Source organism: Brienomyrus brachyistius, chromosome 2 (assembly GCF_023856365.1).
Source record: "Brienomyrus brachyistius isolate T26 chromosome 2, BBRACH_0.4, whole genome shotgun sequence".
NCBI classification, from domain to species: domain Eukaryota; kingdom Metazoa; phylum Chordata; class Actinopteri; order Osteoglossiformes; family Mormyridae; genus Brienomyrus; species Brienomyrus brachyistius.
In genome coordinates this window covers 43,306,016-43,320,802 of record NC_064534.1, presented here as the reverse complement: position 1 = coordinate 43,320,802, position 14,787 = coordinate 43,306,016, and the positions used below count along the sequence as shown (strand labels likewise).

The window sequence follows — 14,787 nt, the reverse complement described above, 5'->3', positions numbered from 1 at the left end:
CAGCTTACAGCACCTAGAATTACCAGGAAGTATTTAGAGTAAAACGGTTTCTAAAAGCTGCCTTTATGAATGAGAGAAAAAAAATATATATATATAAAATAGTAAAATGGAAGGGGATTGATAGATTTAAATTAATCGTGAAGTGGAGCGCCCCCTGTATAAAGTAAAAGTGAGAAAAGCTTACAGCACCTGGTATTCCCAGGTGGTCTCCCATCCAAGTACTAACCAGACCCTACCCTGCTTAGCTTCCAAGATCAGACAAGATCGGGCGTGTTCAGGGTGGTATGGCCGTAAGCGAGAGATGCTACCAAAAACAGCCCTTTTGCATTACACGCCTCTATACATGCCAGTTGGTCCCATTGGATCCTACTAATGTTCTTTTTTTTTTTTTTATCTGACTCACACTGCAGCCCCACCATCCAATCGGCAGCGCCGGACCCACACCAAACATTCACCAAACTACTCAGCCGGCAGCCTACCACAATTATTCCATTCTTTCCGCATCCGCACACTTCCTTCTTTTTAACTCCTTTTCACTACCGCACAGGTTAATCGCCGCACGTCCCCCGCCGGCAAACATTACTCCTTTGCCTACTGCATGCAGGCTTCTCTTAACGACCCTCTGTTATCAACTCCGCTAACAGCCACAAAATCTCCGCCGCACGAAGCCCACTGGTAGCTGCTGAATCACATGCTTCCCCAAAACGTCGCGCTGTCAGAACACTGGGAGCTACACACACCAACAAGTCCATACTGCAGGCTGCAGCCAGAACAATTTTCTACATTCAAACATCGACGGCCTCTTCTCTCTAAAAATTCACCAGACCGCTTCTACCACCAGCAAAGAAGTTTCCATCCCTAATTCCTCTGTGATTCCCACTAACCTAAACATTAAGCTGGCATTGAAGGGTGTGAATTACCCCGGCCAATCTGTTCTTTTAAATACAGCTTTTAGCAAGTTTTGAAAGGAGAAGAGCAGAACTTGCTATGCCAATAATATCGAGTCTTCTGTGGCGAAGTGGTTTTTGCATAGAAAACAAAGCGCTCAGTTGAAGAAGAATAATATCAGTACTTTGTTTAAAACTGTGTGTAAAAAGCTGTCTCTTTATCATTAACAATAAGTTGTAAAACGTGAATGGGGAGTGACAGTCTTCAAGTTTGTGAGAAGATCGCGCCCTGGTGGAATAAAGGCACGAACAGCTTACAGCACCTAGAATTACCAGGAAGTATTTAGAGTAAAACGTGTGTAAAAGCTGCCTTAATGAATGAGAGAAAAAAGAAATATAAAAAATAGTAAAATAGAAGGGGAGTGATAGATTTAAATTAATCGTGAGGTGGAGTGCCCCCTGTATAAAGTAAAAGTGAGAAAAGCTTACAGCACGTGGTATTCCCAGGCAGTCTCCCATCAAAGTACTAACAAGACCCTACCCCACTTAGCTTCCGAGATCAGACGAGATCGGGCGTGTTCAGGGTGGTATGGCCATAAGCGAGAGCGGCGAACAAAAACAGCCCTTTTGCATTACACGCCTCTATACATGCCAGTTAGTCCCATTGGATCCTACTCCTGTTTTTTTTTTTTTTTTTATCTGACTCACACTGCAGCCCCACCATCCAATCGGCAGCGCCGGACCCACACCAAACATTCACCAAACTACTCAGCCGGCAGCCTACCACAATTATTCCATTCTTTCCGCATCCGCACACTTCCTTCTCTTTAACTCCTTTTCACTACCGCACAGGTTAATCGCCGCACGTCCCCCGCCGGCAAACATTACTCCTTTGCCTACTGCATGCAGGCTTCTCTTAACGACCCTCTGTTATCAACTCCGCTAACAGCCACAAAATCTCCGCCGCACGAAGCCCACTGGTAGCTGCTGAATCACATGCTTCCCCAAAACGTCGCGCTGTCAGAACACTGGGAGCTACACACACCAACAAGTCCATACTGCAAGCTGCAGCCAGAACAATTTTCTACATTCAAACATCGACGGCCTCTTCTCTCTAAAAATTCAGCAGACCGCTTCTACCACCAGCAAAGAAGTTTCCATCCCTAATTCCTCTGTGATTCCCACTAACCTAAACATTAAGCTGGCATTGAAGGGTGTGAATTACCCCGGCCAATCTGTTCTTTTAAATACAGCTTTTAGCAAGTTTTGAAAGGAGAAGAGCAGAACTTGCTATGCCAATAATATCGAGTCTTCTGTGGCGAAGTGGTTTTTGCATAGAAAACAAAGCGGTCAGTTGAAGAGGAATAATATCAGTACTTTGTTTAAAACTGTGTGTAAAAAGCTGTCTCTTTATCATTAACAATAAGTTGTAAAACGTGAATGGGGAGTGACAGTCTTCAAGTTTGTGAGAAGATCGCGCCCTGGTGGAATAAAGGCACGGACAGCTTACAGCACCTAGAATTACCAGGAAGTATTTAGAGTAAAACGGTGTGTAAAAGCTGCCTTTATGAATGAGAGAAAAAAAAATATATATATAAAATAGTAAAATGGAAGGGGAGTGATAGATTTAAATAAATCGTGAAGTGGAGCGCCCCCTGTATAAAGTAAAAGTGAGAAAAGCTTACAGCACCTGGTATTCCCAGGTGGTCTCCCATCCAAGTACTAACCAGAACCTACCCTCCTTAGCTTCCGAGATCAGACGAGATCGGACGTGTTCAGGGTGGTATGGCCGTAAGCGAAAGATGCTACCAAAAACAGCCCTTTTGCATTACACGCGTCTATACATGCCAGTTAGTCCCATTGGATCCTACTCCTGCTTTTTTTTTTTTTTTATCTGACTCACACTGCAGCACCACCATCCAATCGGCAGCGCCGGACCCACACCAAACATTCACCAAACTACTCAGCCGGCAGCCTACCACAATTATTCCATTCTTTCCGCATCCGCACACTTCCTTCTTTTTAACTCCTTTTCACTACCGCACAGGTTAATCGCCGCACGTCCCCCGCCGGCAAACATTACTCCTTTGCCTTCTGCATGCAGGCTTCTCTTAATGACCCTCTGTTATCAACTCCGCTAACAGCCACAAAATCTCCGCCGCACGAAGCCCACTGGTAGCTGCTGAATCACATGCTTCCCCAAAACGTCGCGCTGTCAGAACACTGGGAGCTACACACACCAACAAGTCCATACTGCAGGCTGCAGCCAGACCTATTTTCTACATTCAAACATCGACGGCCTCTTCTCTCTAAAAATTCACCAGACCGCTTCTACCACCAGCAAAGAAGTTTCCATCCCTAATTCCTCTGTGATTCCCACTAACCTAAACATTAAGCTGGCATTGAAGGGTGTGAATTACCCCGGCCAATCTGTTCTTTTAAATACAGCTTTTAGCAAGTTTTGAAAGGAGAAGAGCAGAACTTGCCATGCCAATAATATCGAGTCTTCTGTGGCGAAGTGGTTTTTGCATAGAAAACAAAGCGGTCAGTTGAAGAGGAATAATATCAGTACTTTGTTTAAAACTGTGTGTAAAAAGCTGTCTCTTTATCATTAACAATAAGTTGTAAAACGTGAATGGGGAGTGACAGTCTTCAAGTTTGTGAGAAGATCGCGCCCTGGTGGAATAAAGGCACAAACAGCTTACAGCACCTAGAATTACCAGGAAGTATTTAGAGTAAAACGTGTGTAAAAGCTGCCTTTATGAATGAGAGAAAAAAGAAATATAAAAAATAGTAAAATAGAAGGGGAGTGATAGATTTAAATTAATCGTGAGGTGGAGTGCCCCCTGTATAAAGTAAAAGTGAGAAAAGCTTACAGCACGTGGTATTCCCAGGCAGTCTCCCATCCAAGTACTAACAAGACCCTACCCCACTTAGCTTCCGAGATCAGACGAGATCGGGCGTGTTCAGGGTGGTATGGCCATAAGCGAGAGCGGCGACCAAAAACAGCCCTTTTGCATTACACGCCTCTATACATGCCAGTTAGTCCCATTGGATCCTACTCCTGTTTTTTTTTTTTTTTTTATCTGACTCACACTGCAGCCCCACCATCCAATCGGCAGCGCCGGACCCACACCAAACATTCACCAAACTACTCAGCCGGCAGCCTACCACAATTATTCCATTCTTTCCGCATCCGCACACTTCCTTCTCTTTAACTCCTTTTCACTACCGCACAGGTTAATCGCCGCACGTCCCCCGACGGCAAACATTACTCCTTTGCCTACCTCATGCAGGCTTCTCTTAACGACCCTCTGTTATCAACTCCGCTAACAGCCACAAAATCTCCGCCGCACGAAGCCCACTGGTAGCTGCTGAATCACATGCTTCCCCAAAACGTTGCGCTGTCAGAACACTGGGAGCTACACACACCAACAAGTCCATACTGCAAGCTGCAGCCAGAACAATTTTCTACATTCAAACATCGACGGCCTCTTCTCTCTAAAAATTCAGCAGACCGCTTCTACCACCAGCAAAGAAGTTTCCATCCCTAATTCCTCTGTGATTCCCACTAACCTAAACATTAAGCTGGCATTGAAGGGTGTGAATTACCCTGGCCAATCTGTTCTTTTAAATACAGCTTTTAGCAAGTTTTGAAAGGAGAAGAGCAGAACTTGCTATGCCAATAATATCGAGTCTTCTGTGGCGAAGTGGTTTTTGCATAGAAAACAAAGCGGTCAGTTGAAGAGGAATAATATCAGTACTTTGTTTAAAACTGTGTGTAAAAAGCTGTCTCTTTATCATCAACAATAAGTTGTAAAACGTGAATGGGGAGTGACAGTCTTCAAGTTTGTGAGAAGATCGCGCCCTGGTGGAATAAAGGCACGAACAGCTTACAGCACCTAGAATTACCAGGAAGTATTTAGAGTAAAACGGTTTCTAAAAGCTGCCTTTATGAATGAGAGAAAAAAAAAATATATATATAAAATAGTAAAATGGAAGGGGATTGATAGATTTAAATTAATCGTGAAGTGGAGCGCCCCCTGTATAAAGTAAAAGTGAGAAAAGCTTACAGCACCTGGTATTCCCAGGTGGTCTCCCATCCAAGTACTAACCAGACCCTACCCTGCTTAGCTTCCAAGATCAGACGAGATCGGGCGTGTTCAGGGTGGTATGGCCGTAAGCGAGAGATGCTACCAAAAACAGCCCTTTTGCATTACACGCCTCTATACATGCCAGTTGGTCCCATTGGATCCTACTAATGTTCTTTTTTTTTTTTTTATCTGACTCACACTGCAGCCCCACCATCCAATCGGCAGCGCCGGACCCACACCAAACATTCACCAAACTACTCAGCCGGCAGCCTACCACAATTATTCCATTCTTTCCGCATCCGCTCACTTCCTTCTTTTTAACTCCTTTTCACTACCGCACAGGTTAATCGCCGCACGTCCCCCGCCGGCAAACATTACTCCTTTGCCTACTGCATGCAGGCTTCTCTTAACGACCCTCTGTTATCAACTCCGCTAACAGCCACAAAATCTCCGCCGCACGAAGCCCACTGGTAGCTGCTGAATCACATGCTTCCCCAAAACGTCGCGCTGTCAGAACACTGGGAGCTACACACACCAACAAGTCCATACTGCAGGCTGCAGCCAGAACAATTTTCTACATTCAAACATCGACGGCCTCTTCTCTCTAAAAATTCACCAGACCGCTTCTACCACCAGCAAAGAAGTTTCCATCCCTAATTCCTCTGTGATTCCCACTAACCTAAACATTAAGCTGGCATTGAAGGGTGTGAATTACCCCGGCCAATCTGTTCTATTAAATACAGCTTTTAGCAAGTTTTGAAAGGAGAAGAGCAGAACTTGCTATGCCAATAATATCGAGTCTTCTGTGGCGAAGTGGTTTTTGCATAGAAAACAAAGCGCTCAGTTGAAGAAGAATAATATCAGTACTTTGTTTAAAACTGTGTGTAAAAAGCTGTCTCTTTATCATTAACAATAAGTTGTAAAACGTGAATGGGGAGTGACAGTCTTCAAGTTTGTGAGAAGATCGCGCCCTGGTGGAATAAAGGCACGAACAGCTTACAGCACCTAGAATTACCAGGAAGTATTTAGAGTAAAACGTGTGTAAAAGCTGCCTTTATGAATGAGAGAAAAAAGAAATATAAAAAATAGTAAAATAGAAGGGGAGTGATAGATTTAAATTAATCGTGAGGTGGAGTGCCCCCTGTATAAAGTAAAAGTGAGAAAAGCTTACAGCACGTGGTATTCCCAGGCAGTCTCCCATCCAAGTACTAACAAGACCCTACCCCACTTAGCTTCCGAGATCAGACGAGATCGGGCGTGTTCAGGGTGGTATGGCCATAAGCGAGAGCGGCGAACAAAAACAGCCCTTTTGCATTACACGCCTCTATACATGCCAGTTAGTCCCATTGGATCCTACTCCTGTTTTTTTTTTTTTTTTTTATCTGACTCACACTGCAGCCCCACCATCCAATCGGCAGCGCCGGACCCACACCAAACATTCACCAAACTACTCAGCCGGCAGCCTACCACAATTATTCCATTCTTTCCGCATCCGCACACTTCCTTCTCTTTAACTCCTTTTCACTACCGCACAGGTTAATCGCCGCACGTCCCCCGCCGGCAAACATTACTCCTTTGCCTACTGCATGCAGGCTTCTCTTAACGACCCTCTGTTATCAACTCCGCTAACAGCCACAAAATCTCCGCCGCACGAAGCCCACTGGTAGCTGCTGAATCACATGCTTCCCCAAAACGTCGCGCTGTCAGAACACTGGGAGCTACACACACCAACAAGTCCATACTGCAAGCTGCAGCCAGAACAATTTTCTACATTCAAACATCGACGGCCTCTTCTCTCTAAAAATTCAGCAGACCGCTTCTACCACCAGCAAAGAAGTTTCCATCCCTAATTCCTCTGTGATTCCCACTAACCTAAACATTAAGCTGGCATTGAAGGGTGTGAATTACCCTGGCCAATCTGTTCTTTTAAATACAGCTTTTAGCAAGTTTTGAAAGGAGAAGAGCAGAACTTGCTATGCCAATAATATCGAGTCTTCTGTGGCGAAGTGGTTTTTGCATAGAAAACAAAGCGGTCAGTTGAAGAGGAATAATATCAGTACTTTGTTTAAAACTGTGTGTAAAAAGCTGTCTCTTTATCATCAACAATAAGTTGTAAAACGTGAATGGGGAGTGACAGTCTTCAAGTTTGTGAGAAGATCGCGCCCTGGTGGAATAAAGGCACGAACAGCTTACAGCACCTAGAATTACCAGGAAGTATTTAGAGTAAAACGGTTTCTAAAAGCTGCCTTTATGAATGAGAGAAAAAAAAATTATATATATAAAATAGTAAAATGGAAGGGGATTGATAGATTTAAATTAATCGTGAAGTGGAGCGCCCCCTGTATTAAGTAAAAGTGAGAAAAGCTTACAGCACCTGGTATTCCCAGGTGGTCTCCCATCCAAGTACTAACCAGACCCTACCCTGGTTAGCTTCCAAGATCAGACGAGATCGGGCGTGTTCAGGGTGGTATGGCCGTAAGCGAGAGATGCTACCAAAAACAGCCCTTTTGCATTACACGCCTCTATACATGCCAGTTGGTCCCATTGGATCCTACTAATGTTCTTTTTTTTTTTTTTATCTGACTCACACTGCAGCCCCACCATCCAATCGGCAGCGCCGGACCCACACCAAACATTCACCAAACTACTCAGCCGGCAGCCTACCACAATTATTCCATTCTTTCCGCATCCGCACACTTCCTTCTTTTTAACTCCTTTTCACTACCGCACAGGTTAATCGCCGCACGTCCCCCGACGGCAAACATTACTCCTTTGCCTACCTCATGCAGGCTTCTCTTAACGACCCTCTGTTATCAACTCTGCTAACAGCCACAAAATCTCCGCCGCACGAAGCCCACTGGTAGCTGCTGAATCACATGCTTCCCCAAAACGTCGCGCTGTCAGAACACTGGGAGCTACACACACCAACAAGTCCATACTGCAGGCTGCAGCCAGAACAATTTTCTACATTCAAACATCGACGGCCTCTTCTCTCTAAAAATTCACCAGACCGCTTCTACCACCAGCAAAGAAGTTTCCATCCCTAATTCCTCTGTGATTCCCACTAACCTAAACATTAAGCTGGCATTGAAGGGTGTGAATTACCCCGGCCAATCTGTTCTTTTAAATACAGCTTTTAGCAAGTTTTGAAAGGAGAAGAGCAGAACTTGCTATGCCAATAATATCGAGTCTTCTGTGGCGAAGTGGTTTTTGCATAGAAAACAAAGCGGTCAGTTGAAGAGGAATAATATCAGTACTTTGTTTAAAACTGTGTGTAAAAAGCTGTCTCTTTATCATTAACAATAAGTTGTAAAACGTGAATGGGGAGTGACAGTCTTCAAGTTTGTGAGAAGATCGCGCCCTGGTGGAATAAAGGCACGGACAGCTTACAGCACCTAGAATTACCAGGAAGTATTTAGAGTAAAACGATGTGTAAAAGCTGCCTTTATGAATGAGAGAAAAAAAAATATATATATATAAAATAGTAAAATGGAAGGGGAGTGATAGATTTAAATTAATCGTGAAGTGGAGCGCCCCCTGTATAAAGTAAAAGTGAGAAAAGCTTACAGCACCTGGTATTCCCAGGTGGTCTCCCATCCAAGTACTAACCAGAACCTACCCTGCTTAGCTTCCGAGATCAGACGATATCGGGCGTGTTCAGGGTGGTATGGCCATAAGCAAGAGACGCGACCAAAAACAGTCCTTTTGCATTACACGCGTCTATACATGCCAGTTAGTCCCATTGGATCCTACTCCTGGTTTTTTTTTTTTTTATCTGACTCACACTGCAGCACCACCATCCAATCGGCAGCGCCGGACCCACACCAAACATTCACCAAACTACTCAGCCGGCAGCCTACCACAATTATTCCATTCTTTCCGCATCCGCACACTTCCTTCTCTTTAACTCATTTTCACTACCGCACAGGTTAATCGCCGCACGTCCCCCGCCGGCAAACATTACTCCTTTGCCTACTGCATGCAGGCTTCTCTTAACGACCCTCTGTTATCAACTCCGCTAACAGCCACAAAATCTCCGCCGCACGAAGCCCACTGGTAGCTGCTGAATCACATGCTTCCCCAAAACGTCGCGCTGTCAGAACACTGGGAGCTACACACACCAACAAGTCCATACTGCAGGCTGCAGCCAGAACAATTTTCTACATTCAAACATCGACGGCCTCTTCTCTCTAAAAATTCACCAGACCGCTTCTACCACCAGCAAAGAAGTTTCCATCCCTAATTCCTCTGTGATTCCCACTAACCTAAACATTAAGCTGGCATTGAAGGGTGTGAATTACCCCGGTCAATCTGTTCTTTTAAATACAGCTTTTAGCAAGTTTTGAAAGGAGAAGAGCAGAACTTGCTATGCCAATAATATCGAGTCTTCTGTGGCGAAGTGGTTTTTGCATAGAAAACAAAGCGGTCAGTTGAAGAGGAATAATATCAGTACTTTGTTTAAAACTGTGTGTAAAAAGCTGTCTCTTTATCATTAACAATAAGTTGTAAAACGTGAATGGGGAGTGACAGTCTTCAAGTTTGTGAGAAGATCGCGCCCTGGTGGAATAAAGGCACGGACAGCTTACAGCACCTAGAATTACCAGGAAGTATTTAGAGTAAAACGGTGTGTAAAAGCTGCCTTTATGAATGAGAGAAAAAAAAAATATATATATAAAATAGTAAAATGGAAGGGGAGTGATAGATTTAAATTAATCGTGAAGTGGAGCGCCCCCTGTATAAAGTAAAAGTGAGAAAAGCTTACAGCACCTGGTATTCCCAGGTGGTCTCCCATCCAAGTACTAACCAGAACCTACCCTGCTTAGCTTCCGAGATCAGACGATATCGGGCGTGTTCAGGGTGGTATGGCCATAAGCGAGAGACGTGACCAAAAACAGTCCTTTTGCATTACACGCGTCTATACATGCCAGTTAGTCCCATTGGATCCTACTCCTGGTTTTTTTTTTTTTTTTATCTGACTCACACTGCAGCACCACCATCCAATCGGCAGCGCCGGACCCACACCAAACATTCACCAAACTACTCAGCCGGCAGCCTACCACAATTATTCCATTCTTTCCGCATCCGCACACTTCCTTCTTTTTAACTCCTTTTCACTACCGCACAGGTTAATCGCCGCACGTCCCCCGACGGCAAACATTACTCCTTTGCCTACCTCATGCAGGCTTCTCTTAACGACCCTCTGTTATCAACTCCGCTAACAGCCACAAAATCTCCGCCGCACGAAGCCCACTGGTAGCTGCTGAATCACATGCTTCCCCAAAACGTCGCGCTGTCAGAACACTGGGAGCTACACACACCAACAAGTCCATACTGCAGGCTGCAGCCAGAACAATTTTCTACATTCAAACATCGACGGCCTCTTCTCTCTAAAAATTCACCAGACCGCTTCTACCACCAGCAAAGAAGTTTCCATCCCTAATTCCTCTGTGATTCCCACTAACCTAAACATTAAGCTGGCATTGAAGGGTGTGAATTACCCCGGCCAATCTGTTCTTTTCAATACAGCTTTTAGCAAGTTTTGAAAGGAGAAGAGCAGAACTTGCTATGCCAATAATATCGAGTCTTCTGTGGCGAAGTGGTTTTTGCATAGAAAACAAAGCGGTCAGTTGAAGAGGAATAATATCAGTACTTTGTTTAAAACTGTGTGTAAAAAGCTGTCTCTTTATCATTAACAATAAGTTGTAAAACGTGAATGGGGAGTGACAGTCTTCAAGTTTGTGAGAAGATCGCGCCCTGGTGGAATAAAGGCACGGACAGCTTACAGCACCTAGAATTACCAGGAAGTATTTAGAGTAAAACGGTGTGTAAAAGCTGCCTTTATGAATGAGAGAAAAAAATATATATATATAAAATAGTAAAATGGAAGGGGAGTGATAGATTTAAATTAATCGTGAAGTGGAGCGCCCCCTGTATAAAGTAAAAGTGAGAAAAGCTTACAGCACCTGGTATTCCCAGGTGGTCTCCCATCCAAGTACTAACCAGAACCTACCCTGCTTAGCTTCCGAGATCAGACGATATCGGGCGTGTTCAGGGTGGTATGGCCATAAGCGAGAGACGCGACCAAAAACAGCCCTTTTGCATTACACGCGTCTATACATGCCAGTTAGTCCCATTGGATCCTACTCCTGGTTTTTTTTTTTTTTTATCTGACTCACACTGCAGCACCACCATCCAATCGGCAGCGCCGGACCCACACCAAACATTCACCAAACTACTCAGCCGGCAGCCTACCACAATTATTCCATTCTTTCCGCATCCGCACACTTCCTTCTTTTTAACTCCTTTTCACTACCGCACAGGTTAATCGCCGCACGTCCCCCGACGGCAAACATTACTCCTTTGCCTACCTCATGCAGGCTTCTCTTAACGACCCTCTGTTATCAACTCCGCTAACAGCCACAAAATCTCCGCCGCACGAAGCCCACTGGTAGCTGCTGAATCACATGCTTCCCCAAAACGTCGCGCTGTCAGAACACTGGGAGCTACACACACCAACAAGTCCATACTGCAGGCTGCAGCCAGACCTATTTTCTACATTCAAACATCGACGGCCTCTTCTCTCTAAAAATTCACCAGACCGCTTCTACCACCAGCAAAGAAGTTTCCATCCCTAATTCCTCTGTGATTCCCACTAACCTAAACATTAAGCTGGCATTGAAGGGTGTGAATTACCCCGGCCAATCTGTTCTATTAAATACAGCTTTTAGCAAGTTTTGAAAGGAGAAGAGCAGAACTTGCTATGCCAATAATATCGAGTCTTCTGTGGCGAAGTGGTTTTTGCAATGAAAACAAAGCGGTCAGTTGAAGAGGAATAATATCAGTACTTTGTTTAAAACTGTGTGTAAAAAGCTGTCTCTTTATCATTAACAATAAGTTGTAAAACGTGAATGGGGAGTGACAGTCTTCAAGTTTGTGAGAAGATCGCGCCCTGGTGGAATAAAGGCACGGACAGCTTACAGCACCTAGAATTACCAGGAAGTATTTAGAGTAAAACGGTGTGTAAAAGCTGCCTTTATGAATGAGAGAAAAAAAAATATATATATAAAATAGTAAAATGGAAGGGGAGTGATAGATTTAAATAAATCGTGAAGTGGAGCGCCCCCTGTATAAAGTAAAAGTGAGAAAAGCTTACAGCACCTGGTATTCCCAGGAGGTCTCCCATCCAAGTACTAACCAGACCCTACCCTGCTTGGCTTCCGAGATCAGATGAGATCGGGCGTGTTCAGGGTGGTATGGCCATAAGCAAGAGACGCGACCAAAAACAGCCCTTTTGCATTACACGCGTCTATACATGCCAGTTAGTCCCATTGGATCCTACTCCTGGTTTTTTTTTTTTTTTTTTCTGACTCACACTGCAGCACCACCATCCAATCGGCAGCGCCGGACCCACACCAAACATTCACCAAACTACTCAGCCGGCAGCCTACCACAATTATTCCATTCTTTCCGCATACGCACACTTCCTTCTTTTTAACTCCTTTTCACTACCGCACAGGTTAATCGCCGCACGTCCCCCGCCGGCAAACATTACTCCTTTGCCTACCGCATGCAGGCTTCTCTTAACGACCCTCTGTTATCAACTCCGCTAACAGCCACAAAATCTCCGCCGCACGAAGCCCACTGGTAGCTGCTGAATCACATGCTTCCCCAAAACGTCGCGCTGTCAGAACACTGGGAGCTACACACACCAACAAGTCCATACTGCAGGCTGCAGCCAGAACAATTTTCTACATTCAAACATCGACGGCCTCTTCTCTCTAAAAATTCACCAGACCGCTTCTACCACCAGCAAAGAAGTTTCCATCCCTAATTCCTCTGTGATTCCCACTAACCTAAACATTAAGCTGGCATTGAAGGGTGTGAATTACCCCGGCCAATCTGTTCTTTTAAATACAGCTTTTAGCAAGTTTTGAAAGGAGAAGAGCAGAACTTGCTATGCCAATAATATCGAGTCTTCTGTGGCGAAGTGCTTTTTGCATAGAAAACAAAGCGGTCAGTTGAAGAGGAATAATATCAGTACTTTGTTTAAAACTGTGTGTAAAAAGCTGTCTCTTTATCATTAACAATAAGTTGTAAAACGTGAATGGGGAGTGACAGTCTTCAAGTTTGTGAGAAGATCGCGCCCTGGTGGAATAAAGGCACGGACAGCTTACAGCACCTAGAATTACCAGGAAGTATTTAGAGTAAAACGGTGTGTAAAAGCTGCCTTTATGAATGAGAGAAAAAAAATATATATATATAAAATAGTAAAATGGAAGGGGAGTGATAGATTGAAATTAATCGTGAAGTGGAGCGCCCCCTGTATAAAGTAAAAGTGAGAAAAGCTTACAGCACCTGGTATTCCCAGGTGGTCTCCCATCCAAGTACTAACCAGAACCTACCCTGCTTAGCTTCCGAGATCAGACGATATAGGGCGTGTTCAGGGTGGTATGGCCATAAGCGAGAGACGTGACCAAAAACAGTCCTTTTGCATTACACGCGTCTATACATGCCAGTTAGTCCCATTGGATCCTACTCCTGGTTTTTTTTTTTTTTTATCTGACTCACACTGCAGCACCACCATCCAATCGGCAGCGCCGGACCCACACCAAACATTCACCAAACTACTCAGCCGGCAGCCTACCACAATTATTCCATTCTTTCCGCATACGCACACTTCCTTCTTTTTAACTCCTTTTCACTACCGCACAGGTTAATCGCCGCACGTCCCCCGCCGGCAAACATTACTCCTTTGCCTACCGCATGCAGGCTTCTCTTAACGACCCTCTGTTATCAACTCCGCTAACAGCCACAAAATCTCCGCCGCACGAAGCCCACTGGTAGCTGCTGAATCACATGCTTCCCCAAAACGTCGCGCTGTCAGAACACTGGGAGCTACACACACCAACAAGTCCATACTGCAGGCTGCAGCCAGAACAATTTTCTACATTCAAACATCGACGGCCTCTTCTCTCTAAAAATTCACCAGACCGCTTCTACCACCAGCAAAGAAGTTTCCATCCCTAATTCCTCTGTGATTCCCACTAACCTAAACATTAAGCTGGCATTGAAGGGTGTGAATTACCCCGGCCAATCTGTTCTTTTAAATACAGCTTTTAGCAAGTTTTGAAAGGAGAAGAGCAGAACTTGCTATGCCAATAATATCGAGTCTTCTGTGGCGAAGTGCTTTTTGCATAGAAAACAAAGCGGTCAGTTGAAGAGGAATAATATCAGTACTTTGTTTAAAACTGTGTGTAAAAAGCTGTCTCTTTATCATTAACAATAAGTTGTAAAACGTGAATGGGGAGTGACAGTCTTCAAGTTTGTGAGAAGATCGCGCCCTGGTGGAATAAAGGCACGGACAGCTTACAGCACCTAGAATTACCAGGAAGTATTTAGAGTAAAACGGTGTGTAAAAGCTGCCTTTATGAATGAGAGAAAAAAAAAATATATATATAAAATAGTAAAATGGAAGGGGAGTGATAGATTGAAATTAATCGTGAAGTGGAGCGCCCCCTGTATAAAGTAAAAGTGAGAAAAGCTTACAGCACCTGGTATTCCCAGGTGGTCTCCCATCCAAGTACTAACCAGAACCTACCCTGCTTAGCTTCCGAGATCAGACGATATCGGGCGTGTTCAGGGTGGTATGGCCATAAGCGAGAGACGTGACCAAAAACAGTCCTTTTGCATTACACGCGTCTATACATGCCAGTTAGTCCCATTGGATCCTACTCCTGGTTTTTTTTTTTTTTTATCTGACTCACACTGCAGCACCACCATCCAATCGGCAGCGCCGGACCCACACC

General features: G+C 44.5%; 1 protein-coding gene, 9 non-coding genes and 4 pseudogenes across 10 annotated transcripts in view; 1 reads left to right on the top strand and 13 right to left on the bottom strand.

Moving 5' to 3' along the window:
• The window catches only part of LOC125715120 (uncharacterized), a 1,180,389-nt gene that overhangs the window by 1,005,615 nt on the left and 159,987 nt on the right, over positions 1-14,787 (top strand). The gene's annotated exons all lie outside the window — the stretch shown is intronic.
• On the bottom strand, positions 178-296 carry LOC125735223 (5S ribosomal RNA). The gene has a single exon (XR_007394521.1). It is a non-coding gene; the product is annotated as a 5S ribosomal RNA (ribosomal RNA).
• Positions 1,370-1,488, bottom strand: LOC125731733 (5S ribosomal RNA; annotated as a pseudogene).
• On the bottom strand, positions 2,566-2,684 carry LOC125737082 (5S ribosomal RNA). Its single transcript, XR_007396348.1, has one exon. It is a non-coding gene; the product is annotated as a 5S ribosomal RNA (ribosomal RNA).
• LOC125731667 (5S ribosomal RNA) lies at positions 3,757-3,875 on the bottom strand (annotated as a pseudogene).
• LOC125733543 (5S ribosomal RNA) lies at positions 4,954-5,072 on the bottom strand. Its single transcript, XR_007392885.1, has one exon. It is a non-coding gene; the product is annotated as a 5S ribosomal RNA (ribosomal RNA).
• On the bottom strand, positions 6,146-6,264 carry LOC125731666 (5S ribosomal RNA; annotated as a pseudogene).
• Positions 7,344-7,462, bottom strand: LOC125734980 (5S ribosomal RNA). The gene has a single exon (XR_007394281.1). It is a non-coding gene; the product is annotated as a 5S ribosomal RNA (ribosomal RNA).
• On the bottom strand, positions 8,542-8,660 carry LOC125736954 (5S ribosomal RNA). The gene has a single exon (XR_007396221.1). It is a non-coding gene; the product is annotated as a 5S ribosomal RNA (ribosomal RNA).
• On the bottom strand, positions 9,737-9,855 carry LOC125736953 (5S ribosomal RNA). Its single transcript, XR_007396220.1, has one exon. It is a non-coding gene; the product is annotated as a 5S ribosomal RNA (ribosomal RNA).
• On the bottom strand, positions 10,933-11,051 carry LOC125736952 (5S ribosomal RNA). Its single transcript, XR_007396219.1, has one exon. It is a non-coding gene; the product is annotated as a 5S ribosomal RNA (ribosomal RNA).
• Positions 12,128-12,246, bottom strand: LOC125733054 (5S ribosomal RNA). The gene has a single exon (XR_007392412.1). It is a non-coding gene; the product is annotated as a 5S ribosomal RNA (ribosomal RNA).
• On the bottom strand, positions 13,325-13,443 carry LOC125731481 (5S ribosomal RNA; annotated as a pseudogene).
• LOC125736951 (5S ribosomal RNA) lies at positions 14,521-14,639 on the bottom strand. The gene has a single exon (XR_007396218.1). It is a non-coding gene; the product is annotated as a 5S ribosomal RNA (ribosomal RNA).